Source organism: Micrasema longulum, unplaced genomic scaffold (assembly GCF_059751315.1).
Source record: "Micrasema longulum isolate JH-2025_06_02 unplaced genomic scaffold, ASM5975131v1 h1tg000548l, whole genome shotgun sequence".
Lineage (NCBI taxonomy): Eukaryota > Metazoa > Arthropoda > Insecta > Trichoptera > Brachycentridae > Micrasema > Micrasema longulum.
The window spans coordinates 1,354,387-1,369,551 of record NW_028277744.1 but is presented as its reverse complement, the minus strand read 5'-3'; the positions used below and the strand labels follow the sequence as shown (position 1 = coordinate 1,369,551).

The 15,165-nt window shown below is 29.3% G+C and overlaps 1 protein-coding gene across 1 annotated transcript in view; it reads right to left on the bottom strand.

Annotated features, from left to right (window-relative positions):
• The window catches only part of shd (cytochrome P450 family 24 subfamily A member shade), a 105,636-nt gene extending 94,629 nt beyond the window's left edge, over positions 1–11,007 (bottom strand). The window contains exon 1 of the mRNA XM_088227943.1: positions 10,871–11,007. The gene's annotated coding sequence lies outside the window, so the exon portion shown is untranslated. The remainder of the gene's footprint in view (positions 1–10,870) is intronic.
• Positions 11,008–15,165: the final 4,158 nt, after the last annotated feature.

The window sequence follows — 15,165 nt, the reverse complement described above, 5'->3', positions numbered from 1 at the left end:
GGTTTATGTTACCAATATACACACCGTGTAACATTCACCATTCTGCCTATATTTTAACATCTGTATTCCTTTGATTCTTTCATCTGTTGACGTTTGTAAAGTGAAAGAGCTGAAACCTTTATTGTTCCGTGTGAGATGTATCTGTAACCCTCCGTGAGGGGGAAGATTCCTATCGCGATTGCCAAGCATCAAGAAGAGCATTTAAATACTTTTTATATCCGATTGAGACATTTCTTTAGTTGGGAGTTGAAGGACGCCACCAAAAATAGAGGAACGCATTCTTTTTAAGTGGAAGTTACGACAGATCATAAGCCATGTGGATGCCAAGACTTCTATATTCCCTTCTCTAAAATGTTCTTCATCTCTGTTGTAATGTGTTAATGTTAACTAAAGCCCAATCTAAATGTTATTAATTTACTTATTTATTTTCTTACAGCTTATTTTACATTTTTTGAGACAAAAGTCCCAAATCCATGTGACCAAAGTTCTGTGTAGAGTTGGGATAGTTGAAAAAGGGATGGATATAATACAAAATTAACGAATTTATATATGCTAGATTTTTACCCGTGCATTCGCTCACGTGGTATTAGGGAGATATTAGTTAGGTAATTAATTAGTTCTGTCGTTAAACAATAAAAAAAATATCGATTGATTTGGGGTTTATTTTGTAGAACTCCATATTTAAACTTATAATAGAAGAAATCAAACACTGATTTGAGTCTACTGAACACTTTATTTTATTTTTACAAAAATAAAAACAAAAATTTCGTGACAATTGTTTCGCCTTGTTAGGGCATTTTCAAACGAATGTGAAGATTAGATGGATCGAATGTCCTTATATGGTTATTTTTTTATATTTTATTTTATTTAACTTTTTGTACATAATGTTATTTGTACATTGGCGGGCTTATTGCCAAATGGCAATTTCTTCCAACCAACCAATAAAATAAAAGTTTTATTTTTATAATTCAAGTTACAGAACATATTCAATAGAAAAAAAAAAAGATTAAAAAGTTAAAAATATCTAAAAATAGAAATAAACGTATTTGTTTATAAATTATAAGTTATACAGAAAATAATCTTATGAACTATAGCATGTACATCAATCATAATTGCGGGGAAAACCAATAGTTAAGGGCAAGGCTAGGTGTTTTAATAGGTAATGGGGAATTTAGGTATTTATATTTGAATTTCGGAAAAATTTATAACAAAGCAAGTATAAACAAACAAAGGAAACTATGGAGTTTTATAAAAAAAAACTTTAAATATTGCCAAATTGAAATAGCTACTAACGAATCTAATAAATGTGAATCCACCATAATTTTACCGTGCCGTTTACTTTAAGACGATATGTGTGAAATAGGCTATTCTCCGTTGAATATCACGCGGCTGGTTTGTTTATTTGGAAAGTCTTGTAATAATGAATAGACAAATAAATATGTCATGTTAACCATGCCGAATTCGAACCTTTTTATACATATTTCTTTACTTATTTATTCATTTTGAGACATGCGCCGTGGCGCAGTTGGTAAGACGGCCAACTGTGAAACTGGCGTCGCGGGTTCGATTCCTGCCAGTTGCGAGTAAAAAATCCAAGAAAGATTTTATTCTCAATTGGTCTGGGTGATGCGGTGTTCTTTTCATTACCTCCTTCCATATCCTCTCTATCCCACCTGCTGACAAGCCTCTAAATAGAGGCTTAGCGGGTTATTCCTTTAGTGACGAGTAAATACAATATTCTTTTTTTATTTTATTTTAAATTTACAATGGTAAATATGTACAAACATTTTATTTATAGTTTTCCAAATTCTATTATTGGGTAATATAAATTTATTTTTGTCACATTTCGTATATTGATAATTATACGTTTGAGATCATTTTAAGTCTAGTTTTAAGTACCTATTATAATACAACCTTATTTTTGTATATGACTGTAGATTACAATAAATAAATAATTAAAAAAAAAAATTAAAAACATAAATAATTGTAATTACATTAATTGAGTAACAAGTCTCGCGTGGTATCTCGTCATGCCATGTCATTGCGCTAGTGCCATGATCCAGGGAGAAAATATGGGAACACGTTTGGATGAAGAAAAGTGAGACCGCGTTTCCTTTAGGAAAAAGTATATTTTTCATCAGAAATACCTTTGAAAATTATTGTTTCTATCTTTTTTTTGTCTTTAAATAGTACAAACATAATAAATGAATGTCCTAATATTAACTTATATCTAATTATTATTAAAACATATACTAATTATTAACATTTCTAAACAATAGGTATATGTACACTTAAGAAGAAAACTTCTATAAAGCTAACACGAATAAGATTACTTTTTAAAACTTATCTGCTAAACAAATGTTTTTTTAATGGATTTTTTGCTCTCTTATTTCTAATGGTATTTCCTTATAATATAACTGTACAGCTCGGTGCATCAACGAGTTCTGTGTATTTGTTTTCCTACGAAATGGTAGTCTTACTTTATGTTTATTTTAACATATTACAACAGAGATGAAGAACATTTAAGAAAAGGTAATATAGAAGTCTAGGCATCTACAGGGCTTATGACCTGTCAATGGCTGGTTTAAGTGGCCACTTTACACACTGTGTAACATTCACCATTCTGCCTATATTTGAACATCTATATTCCTTCAACTCTTTCATCTGTTAATATTTGTGAAGTTAAAGAGCTGAAACTTTTATTCATGCGGGTGAGATTTATCTAATTGAATTATTTGTTTAGAATTGAGATTATTTCTTGTTTTATATAAATTTTATTTTTTATTTTATTTGGGAAATCAACAGCTCTATGTACATATTTTTAGTAAACAAACAGATATAGTGTATAAACTCAGAACTAATAACAGATTTCCACATAGTATACAAATTTAGTAAAGAAAATATATTACATATCAAATAAATACATACAATTTATACATGTAAAATGTTATTTTCATGTACTCAATAATCAAAGGTTTTTTAATATTTATTTTAAGAGCATTAAGTTACTGTAAATTGGGCGGGATAAGGACAAAAATGCTAGAAGAGAGGATAAGGAGGGGAGGGGAGATGTACATATTTATTATTATAATGTCTACTAAGTTACATAATACATTTTTAGTGTAAATTTTAAATCTGACAGAGTGATGTTTGTGTAATCTATATTTTTTAATTTTGTATGAAACATGTTTACATTTATTAGAAAAAACCTTTTGAGTCAACTCTTTTGAGGTGTAATGTGAGTAAATTTTATTTCTTAAATTACGTGATTTTGAATGAACGGCTTTTTAAATTGACAAAATTGTATGATTTCCTTACTTTTTATCAGTCTGCATACAGTCTAAGAAATAATTTATTTCAGTCTTTTCTAATTGATTGATGTAATAAAAAAATTAAAATAGCATATAATTTTAATCGCTATTATAAATTCACATTGCTAATGCTAATAATTATGGCATCACTTCTGATTACGGATACTGGGCACTCGGGCAGTACCGAGCACATTTACAGGTAAGATAGGGCTGCTGTACATTTCGGTACACCGGTACATGTCCCGGTTTTGAGGTAAATGTTTCAGTGTCCCCGTCCGAGAGTAATTTGTCAAAATCGATTTAAAATTCAGTCATGATACGAAAAAGTTATTTACCGATAATACGTAATATCTAATATTGATACGCGCACGCACATTGAACGTGTGTTTTCATTAATTAAAACTTAGTGGACAGATGAGCGCAACTCGCTTTCTATGACACACTGTAAAGCGTGTGTTTAAAATTATAAAATATCATGCATTGAATTATATTATTATATATTTTTTATTTTTATTATTTATTTGGAAGTTCAACAAGAATACACAAAATACATACATTTTTTAAGTAAGCATTACTTACATTCTTTATATATATTCTCAATTATAGACCTCCACCATCTTTCATAAATTAAATAAAATAAGTGTGTAAAATTAACTTAAGTAATAATAAAGATTAAGTTTAGTGAAAGATAAGAATAAAGATTGAGTTAAAGAAATAAAATTGAGTTAAATATAAGAAACTACTTTTTTTTAAGAAAAGAAAATAGAAATTAAAAACATTTTAGATGTAATAAAATAGACTAAAATGTATTTACATACACAAAAATAAGGATTATTATAAAAGGGGAAAAAGACCTGATAAAAAAAACAAAAACATCGGAAAAATATGATTAGGCAAATTAGAGCGATGATAATGAAGTCACCGAAGACAGGGAAGAGTGAAGGGAGAGAAGAATGAATGAAATAAAATGTTCAGGTAATAAATATTCTATTAATCTATATTATTTTATTTATACCACAAAAAAAAAAAAAACAATATTGCCAATAGAACGTTTTGCCCTTGGAATACCGATTATCAGTGTATTATTTTTCCTGTCTTCCTATTATTATTTTTTATTTCAATAAATTGTATTATTTATGTTCAAAGTATTAAAAAACGCACGCAAATTGAGGAAATCATCAAATCATTTCGGTACCGGTAAGGGCAGGTATGAAGACAATAAAAACGTCAATAAGATATTGTTAGAAATGTAATATTACAAACAGAATTATCTTCTTTAAAAAAAAAAACGATTCTATAAAAGTATTACCGAAGGCATATATTTTACGTAGAAATAAAGGAAAATGTCACAAAATTGTATGTGATTTAAAATGCTTGTATTTCTCTTCAAAAACAAAAAAAATAAGATTTTGCTTCCGCCATTTTCATGTTCAGTTTGTTGTCTTTAAATTATTGCACAAATTTTTAGTAAAATACTTAGTCTTTATATGAGAACCCAGATACCTAAGTTTAGTCTAAATTTGAAATGGCGTAATCTGCCGGTCTAAAAGTAATAATATTTTAGTTACATAAAACTTTTAAATATATTTTTTAATAGAAATACCTTTAAAAATTATTGTTTTTATTCAATTTATGTTTTTTTTTTTTAAAAAAAACATTCGTTTTAAAATGGCAATATCGTATGATTTCTTCATTTTGTGTGCGTTTTACTACTACAGCCTTAACTTTGTGGTCAAACATTTAAATTAATGTCAGTAAATATAAGTATTTAACCACTTACCGACATTTAACACCTATCGGTTTCGAGACATACCCGTATCTTTGTCAGGACACTCACTACACCAACACGCAAATACTAAAATACACTTTCACTTTTATCGTCACTGTAGTAAACATGGCATTTACGGAAAAAAAACATAACATGCAGAGTTAAATGGGATGCAAACACCACCATGTTCTAACATGCACTAAAATTAAGTGAATAATATTTAGCGATATGTCGCAGAATGTGTGGGGGGAGAGTTATGAAGGGGAGGAGCTAAGTGGTTAAACGTTACACAATGGGTTTTTTTTATTTTTAAAGTGGGCTGTATTGAAAATATATTTAATTATTTATCACTGAATTTTGTTAAAAGATTGCACAATTTTTATCATAAAGCTATGAATGTCAGTAAAGCGTTATTTTTTGAGGGAGGTGTCCCCGTCAGTGGTTTGACAGTGGGGTATTTTCACAAGTCGGGAACAACGTCAAAAATATTATGCATAATTAGAACCGAATTTTACGATTCTAATGATATAAAACTCAATGTATTCAAAACGAGATTTCATTAATGTTTAAAAATGAGCACATTCAAAACGACTTTCAGTTGGCATGACGTCATTTTGACGTCACGCGTTACAACCGCCGACTGGGCTTCGAATAAACATTGCGTACAAGTTTGACGCCAACAGGGCGCATAACGTTTTGTTTTCGAGCAATTCAAAATATGCATATTTTTAACCTTTTAGAAACCATATTTGATATCCAATGCCGCACGAAAAAAAAGATAAATACCGTTAGCATCGTACTTTTTTGCTAGTTAAAAAAATAAAATTAAAAAGACCCTAATTTGGCAGCCCTAAGGTAAGAGGAGACCAGGAAGGTACAAACTCGCGTGAGATGGTACTTAGAGGAATCGTGCCATCTTCCAGCGTATAATTACTTAATTGTTCATTATGACAACATTACGAACAATAAGAATACAAATACGCATCCTTGCTCAGAACCGGATTTAGATTTTAAAAGCAGAATAACAATTCACCGGAGAACAATCCTCACACAATTTCTGTAGAATTAGTTTTTTTGTAGCTCGTTTTCTCATATCGCACAAAGTATATTTATAGCTTATCTTAATGTGATTTTTTTACTTTGGACTTCTATATTTCATTCTCGTTCTCCATCTCTGTTGTAATATCGCACCCCCAGAAGTACGCTGTGGTATGTCTAATCAGATATTTTGTATGAGAGCAAATTTTTTTTTTTTAATGCAGTAAAACTTTAATTATCCGTTGTCTGGTTACGCATAAATCTCGATAATTGGATTAACCGTTAGATGATGGTCATGTAGAAAAAATGGACGACGAAAGAATGGTGAAACAAGTATACATGGAGAAAATGAACAGTATCGTGAGACGAGAACGACCAAGGAAGACGTGGCATGATCAGATAGACCACAATCTTAAGTCTGGGCATGTCAAAAGCAGACAGAACCGAAGGGCATGTATGACAAGATGGATGAGGAAGAAGCTAGAAATGTATGCCAGGATAGACGTGTGTGGCGGTCCATTTTCTCTGCCTACCTCTACTAGGAAATGGCGTGATGGTAGTAGTAGTAGTAGTATGAAGGCAATGTTTTGAAAGAAAACGCAAAATTTACTCTCACTTTTTTGCTCAATAATATTTTTGGTTTGTCCAAATTTTTTTAGACAATGACTGGATTTAACTAGCAGAACATTTTAGAGAAGGGAATATATAAGTCTAGGCATCTAAAAGGCTTACGGCTGGTTTAAGTGGCCACATTTTGTAACATTCACCATTCTGCCCATATTCGAAAATCTATATTATTTTAATCTTTTGAAATAATACGGCGAATTGGAATTACATTAAAAACTTACTTAAACATGACCAGCAAAGTTAATTTATTTGACGAAGTAACTGGTTTACCCATTTTATTTGTTATTGAAAACATCTGCTTAGCTTTTTATTTCCTGTTAACAAACTTTATATGGATAAAATTATTAGTTAAAATGTATATTATTTGTTTTTTTTTATATTTCCATTGTATGTATACACAAATTTGTATGACTATTAGGACGAAGTGAGGGCACATTTAGTCTTTAAAGTTGACGTAATTGAGAAAAACTGGGGTCACGTTTAAATTCAGTCACTGGAAGTAAGTCAAAAACAAGTGTCAAATCTAAGTTTACGAAATTTGTGTTTCCCAGTGATTATCTATGAAAAGAAAAATACAGAAAAATATGTATTGATGTCTAGGCTTTTACAGGATGTCTTTTTTAAAGAAAATATTTAAAAAAAGAACGCAGACGTTCTTCTGATTAACTCAAGTTTTCGGACTATTTTCATTCTAAAATCTTTAAAAACTTCCTTCGGGGGTAAAATCCATTACGTGACTACAATGTTTTGGATGTACTAAAAATTGAACTATCTTCAATTGGCTGAGTACTAAACTTGGCTTAAGTTTAATTATTTGATTAGAACAGACCTACCTACCTTAATATGCAAGTACCTACTTTATGTAAATTTGAAACAATATAAAAGTTATATATTTATTTTATTAATTCGCAAACCATTTTTTTATTTACATGGGAATAAAGTATAGCGAGTTATAATCGCGTTATGATGAATTTCCTAAATACGTTTCTCGATATGATATTTTTTATTTATTCATACAAAGATACACATTTAAAAAAAAATACGTATCCCTAACTCTGGCGAGGCCATGAACCCTGTGTTGAGTTGGGATACAAAATAATGAAAAGTGGAAGCATGCATATTATTAACTCTTAAAAGACTGTGATAAATAATCCCTTTGCGCGCGGTGATGTAACATCGTGTTACCACTAGTAAAAGACGGAATAATTTAAAGTTCAAAAATTGAAGAAAAAAAAAAACATGGAGACACACTGTTTAATAATCCCTTTTCCATTATTTGTGCAAATAAACATTTAATTTAGCCCTGTTATAGTAAAATAAATTAATAATAATAAATACGCCGCTCAGATTACGCGCGTGCGTTTCCCATCACTGTTAACAACCGGCTGAAATCTGAATCTATTTTACACTTTACTTAGTTTTGTTTTGGTCTCTTTCACACTAACACCTGCCATAGAACAGCGTTTCTGTCTTCATTGTGATGAGTTCTATCTTCGTGCTCTTTCTTATACATATGTGTTGCTGAATTAGCGGACACTCTTTTTTCGCGTAGCGAGGATAAATATTTTTTTGTATTAACATCCAGCATAGTTGTACAAAATTCACTTTCCAAATCCGGTGTGAAAATGTCCATTTGAAGATTACAAAAAATACGAATTCATCATTTTAAAAAATAAGAGAGATATATCAAGTCTTGTGTCCTATGTCGACTAGTGTGACATCACAGCCACACAAGAGTTAAAGAATAATACCTACCTACCAAAAATATAAATAAATTCAGAAACATAAATTGTAATAAACATTCTGCCATTTTTAGCTGGGTCCGAAATCAGTCCGTTTAAATATGGGTAGCATTTTGAGTGTGGAACGGGAAACGAGCCTCAGAATTCTGTTTTGGAATCCGTAACATTACCACGATAACGCGACCCGCATTGGTTTTATAACTTGCGAAGCACGCATAAAAAAAGACACCAACAGAAGCACACACATAAACACGCCCTCACAAATACACAAGCGTAGTTACGGAATTACTGGCACATAATTCCTACTAATAAAAAACATGGGTAATATTTTATTACATATTTTTAAAGGACAAAATTCTCTTTTTTTCAAAAATGTTGATCAATAAACAGATGTTTTATTCAAACGTGCATAGATGCAACAAAAGTGCAATAAAAACAATATCCTTTCACAGGGAAAATAATTTTACATTTTAAAAAGCAAATTACTTACTGAATTATAAACCATATTCGTTAGAACGGATTGCTAAAAAGACACACTGAACTAAAATGGAATAAAAATATTAGAGAATTTAAAGCTAAACTGCAAAAATACACGAAATCCACTTTATCTTAACGTCCATACTATATTTATAAAATCTTGTACTAAAAAAGTATTAATGATAGTTTATTATAAACTGTTTTTTAAAAACAATACTTCTAAAAATTGGGCATAGAGGTAGAAACGCTGTAAAATTTATTATTGAATGTTTTATATCTGTAATTAGTATGAAACATGTTTAATTTTTTAAATAAAAATAAACTTAAATAAGTATTTATGTACCAAGTGATAAAAAAATACTTTTACTTAATATTAATAAATAAACAAAATCGTTGAAGTTCAAATTATAATAACATGAAAAATAAATAGTAGGTTAATTTTTTCCTAAATTGACCTAAATATAATATAAATATAATACCTATAAAATTCATTAAATTTGTAGTATTTTTTATTGAAAGATGTTACTGGTTTGATTTCTCAAACACCATACAGTTTTTTTATATTATTTCTATCGATGTGAATAAAACAGTTTATTTAATTGGCCTAATCGGTAAGAAACCCCTGAATCAAACAAAATTACGTAGTTTGAAGCTAAGAAATTGCCCCCGTATTTTATTCCAGAAGTACTAAACTTTAAAATAATATTACAATTACAAATGTGTATGTATCTATACTAAAACTTATGTAAATAATTTATGATTATATTAAAAGCTTTTAGTATGATAATGATATTACAATATTTTTTATGTTAAGATGCTGCAAAACTTGAAAAATTGTTATTGGAGAATATATTGTTCTGAAACTTTGAAATTATTTTTTATCTCTTGATAAATGTGTCATTAATTATTAATTACCTGTACGTCAATGTAACACTTAAATGATTCAAACATGGTTTATTGATGAGATTCCAAAATAAAAATATGAATTGGCAATGGATTACATAAAAACTGATTTCATAAAAAAACAAAGGTGCCAAGTTTGTACATATCCCTTTAAATTAAAATAAATTAAAACATATTTTGGTATAAGCATTTTTATGATTTTTCCAAATATTAAAATTTTAAAGGTATTTTCTGTGTCATAAATGTGTAACTATGTTAGAAAAATGGGAAGTAGAGCCAAGTTCAAACTTCAGAATTCCAGGTTTTTCACTAAAGGAAGTAATATTATATTACGCACAGTGTTCTCTAACCCAAAGTAGCTTATTAGTTTATTGTTTAAAAAAGTCAAAAAATGTTGTGTCTTTTAGTTTGATATTTTATAATTCGTTGAATATCAACTGATTTTCACATCGAATTATGTTCTGTAGTCCACATATGCAATTGTCATGTTTAAGATAACACAGAGCGGTATCTGAATATTGATCTCAAACTTATTATGTAAATACCAAACAATAATTAATTCCTCTCATCATAGAACTTGTTCATTCGAATCTTTACCAGATATCATGAATAAATTATGAACGTAAATACATAGAAAATAAAAGGATGAATATAAATTGGTTGAAAATGGCGTAAGGACTAGAAGAATTTTGATAGATTATAAAATTGACTTTTAAAGCTTCCGAATATCCTTGGATTTACTTTGAAGATAAATAAAAACTCAGATGATGGTAATGCTTGCTTAAATGTACACGTCCATGTGACATAAAAGTTTTATTGAAACAACAATTTCAGATTAAAAAAGAAAAGAAAATGACAATTTAAATATACAATAAATTGTATTTTCATTTAGTTATCATTCAAAAACAGCTATAAAATTAATTTACTCCACAAGATCTCAAATAACCCAAATAGTTTGTAAATTAAATTACGGGAAATCAAAATATTTTTATAATTTCACTCACCTGTTTCTTGCACTTTTTTACACATTTAAAATAAACAACACTTAACTATTGTTTTGTTTTGTGTTTCACAATTTTATACTTATGTAAATAAACAAATGACCGGAGTTACAAATTAATTTAAATATATATATTTTTTAAATTTGTGAACTTAGTCTTTATAATATAAATAATATTAAACTAAGTTTACGATCGCGAATATGCGGTCTTTAGTGACCACAAAACGCACAACCGTAAATATGTATGGTCGGGTGTTAAATGCGTTTGAGCGTAGACTAGTGATTAAAATTAATGCTATTTTTTTAAATATATAATTAGCATGTTAACCAAAATAGCATAACATTTAGCATCAGCATATAAAATTTAAATATGCATTTCCACAACTTTTCATCATCATTCCATTTCAGCACCTAATGGTGCATAGGGAACTGCAATGGTACACCAATCGCAGCGTATCTTGATTATTTTTTGTTACATGAAAGTAAGGTGATCGGTCTTACGCCTTAGGTACCAGTCAGGGACTATGAAATATTCTAGTGTAAAAACACCATTGTAAATAATATTTCATATCAACCATGTCGGGAATCAAACCCGAGATCCCATTACACCACGAGGCCGACTACTTTTACAAATGTTTGAATATTGTTTTTGCATGGTACGTGAAGAAGTTTTTCCCTGGTTTTCGTATTTTTCAGCGGCAGGAGTTAATGACTTATTTTTTTTTCTTTACTTAGGACTCACAACTTCACTATATATACTATTTGCTAGCTGCTTATTTTGCTCTCTCTATTTTCAACCAACTGTTTTGTCTGTTATCCGCTAATTCCACCTTATTCTAAGCTTCTTTCTACCATCTGACAGCTGCTAATTCAGCTAACTGCTCTTTCAGCTATCTGCTAATTCCACTGTATGCTATTCCTGCTAACTTCTTTCAGCAAACTCTACGTACAAACTGCTTATTATGTTATCTGTTTATCTACGAGTACTTAGTGTCTACTACTTGTATTATTCGGTACAACTACTCACATTATACACAGATAAATCTTCAAGTTCAAAACCAGGGACTTTTAAATATTCCAGTATAAAAAAGCTTTTTCAAATAAATATTTCATATCAATCACCTTTTTCGTGGTAGGCAAACGCACTGACCATTTGACCACGAAGCAGTCACTAAATTTAGCAACTTTAATTAGCATCTGCTAATGTCAACAATATTTTATTATAAATGTACAGTGCTAATTATTATTCCTCCATTAGCGTAGTCTTAGGACTGATCCCAGATACCTACTTACTCAATATTTACAACTTCAAACAGACTACACTAGATTATATTTTATGTTATACTCCAGTTAACGAAGGGTGACTGCTGAAAACGTCCAATAAAAAATATTTATATTTTTTATGAATAAATAATTCTGAATGTAATCTGAAAGTATTTCAGATAAAGCTGTCAAACTTGTGTCGTATCAAACCGATTGTAACATTTTAAGCGTTCAGCATTAATATATAATAAAATACAAAACTGCCTAAATCTAAAATCTTTTCTCAACCAAAGTTGTTTTAACCCTTAGCACCACACGCTATTTCTGGCCACGCATCTACACACGTGGGGGAGCATGCTCCCCCAAAAAGAAAAATCACATAAAATTTATTTATTCAAAATTACACTAGTTTAAATATTAATGAACTTATTAAGGCTTTTTAGGCTAAGCCCGTGTCAAGCCACAATAAATAACAATAAAAATGCATAGTAACATTAATTAGATTAAATTATAATGACATATGATGCAATAGAATAACAATCTAGAACAAAGGTTTAAGTAATAAATAATAAAATTCCAAAAAATACAATGCAAAAAAGATAATCAGAAATAATGTTTCAAATATAAATTATACAAATTAAGAATCACACATAATAAATATACAAAATAATGATTCCATTAAAATCAACAAAATAATAGTAAAATATAGTTGTACAAAAAAAAACAAAATAAGAGTATCATTGAAATCAACTGAAAAATAATATATTTATAAAAAGATAATTGAAATGATAATTGAGTTATGTTTTCTAGAAACTCACTCGATACTATAGTAAGAAATAGGAGCATTAAATCATATGCCAAATAATAGTACGTACTAAATTAAATAATACAAAAATACATAATAAAAAAAATATCAAGATATATAACAAGCAAATAAAGTAAACGTATGGAAGGAAAGCAGATTTGTAAAATTTTGCTAAATGCTAATCTCGAACTTTAAAAAAATTGACAACCTCGTCCCTGTCGATGTGCAGCAACTAATTGCAAACATTTTTCTTAAATACTATTTTTTATTATTTTTTATCACTGGACCGGTTTTTTTTTTCGAAATAAATTAAATACTTTTTATGAATATTATAAGAGTATTTATTTATAACTTTTAACGTAAAAATAGACATTTCTAGCGCCAAACAAAACAAGTTACAAAAAACACGTTAAATTTTAAGAGTTAACTTTAGAAAGTAGTTTTGTATTAAAATTATAAATCAAGTCTTTTTTATAGTTACTCTTATCTTATAAACTACAAAACATGCATAAAAATCTATAAAAATACTTAAACGTCTAAAATCACAAGGGGAATGCACATACTTAGCAAATATAAAAAAATTGTCAACTTTAGGAACCTTATTTCAATCTCAATATTTTCTATCAAAATAATGTTTATGGTCTAATTAATATTTTTCCTGGCATTGGCACATATTTTTACGTCTATTGAATGATTACGACACACATTATTAATATATTTAGAGAACGCTCTTGGAGTGTTGCTGTGTTTGAGTCGTGGGCACAAATGACAGTGCGATTTCTTAGGTCTCTTTTTTTGGATCGGCCTTGTACAGGTTGATCTTCGTAGCTCAACACCAACCTCACGGAGAAATTTGTCAATCATATTTTCAGTAAATTGACAAAACCACGCTTCCAATGGAGACATTTTATTCTTGACTTGTGCAGGACCTCTAAGACCAGGTAAATGAATAATAATGTTATGTGCTGGCACCCGTGATCGCGGTGGTACTTTCAACCATTTGTATATGTTTCTGCCACAAAAACTATTGCTGTTTCGGCTTTGTTTATCGTTATCATTTGAGTCTTCGTTTTCAAAGATACTTTTCGCTTCTTTTTCACTTTCGGTATCGTGATCACTGATTTCAGACTCCGCGTCTTTATTTGTTCTCAGCCATTAAATTTTGTTAAGAACATTATCATGAATCTTGACGTCACAACAACCGAGGCCAAACAGGTCGCGTTTTTCTACGAACGTATTTTTATTATTTCTTTTTTACACTTATGAATGAAAACATTTCTCCGCAATATTAAAATACCAATAATTATTCTAAATCAATTTCATATATTTTAATCGGTATTCGTAGTATGTGATATTTACCTATTACAGTTAACTCCTAAATTATTTGAAAAAAAAAATATTCATAAGTTTTTGAAATAATGTTAGTACACACATTGATATATATATATATATTTACTTGTATATATGCATACTACCTTGAGTTTTATTAAACTTGAGTTCCGGATCTTTGTTACTTTTTGTGTTTTTTTACGTTTTGCACGGCAATATTGACGCGACAACGCTCATTTTTCAAAACATATTTTTAAACTGTCGTTCTATAGGCACTTGCAATACTGGGCACATCAATCTCCAGATGACAGCCTGCCAACACAGAGACGCAACACGGCGCTAACCTTAGAGTGTATACTCTAAGGTTCAAACAGTATTGTTCTGTGTTCATGCGTTGTATTTTATTTAACTGTATGCCGATCAAGTTGCAAATAAAACTCCAGGCACAATATTATGTAAGTTGAAATCTTTTTTTATACACGCCACCTCGCAAGAAACATTGGTAAAATAATAATTCTATACAATTATCAAAACCACACGAAACAGATTCCACTACAGTTATATAAAGCATTATGCAAAAAGCTTTTTTCAAATAAACTTATGTATGTACTTGTATAATATTAATGTTAAAAATATTGCGCAACGAATCACGTGTATAATAATTTAATCTTATAATATACACTTCTAAAATAAGATAAAAATAAAATAATCCTTCATTATTTCAATTGCTTCCAATTGAAATTTTTTTTAATATTTCATATTTACTTCTTTAAAATGTTCTCCATCTCTGTTGTAATATTGCACCCCTGGATGTATACTGTAGTATGTATAAATCACTCATTTTGCAGGAGAACAAAAACAAACTTAAACATTTATTAATGTTCGTAACTATTTTATTTTAT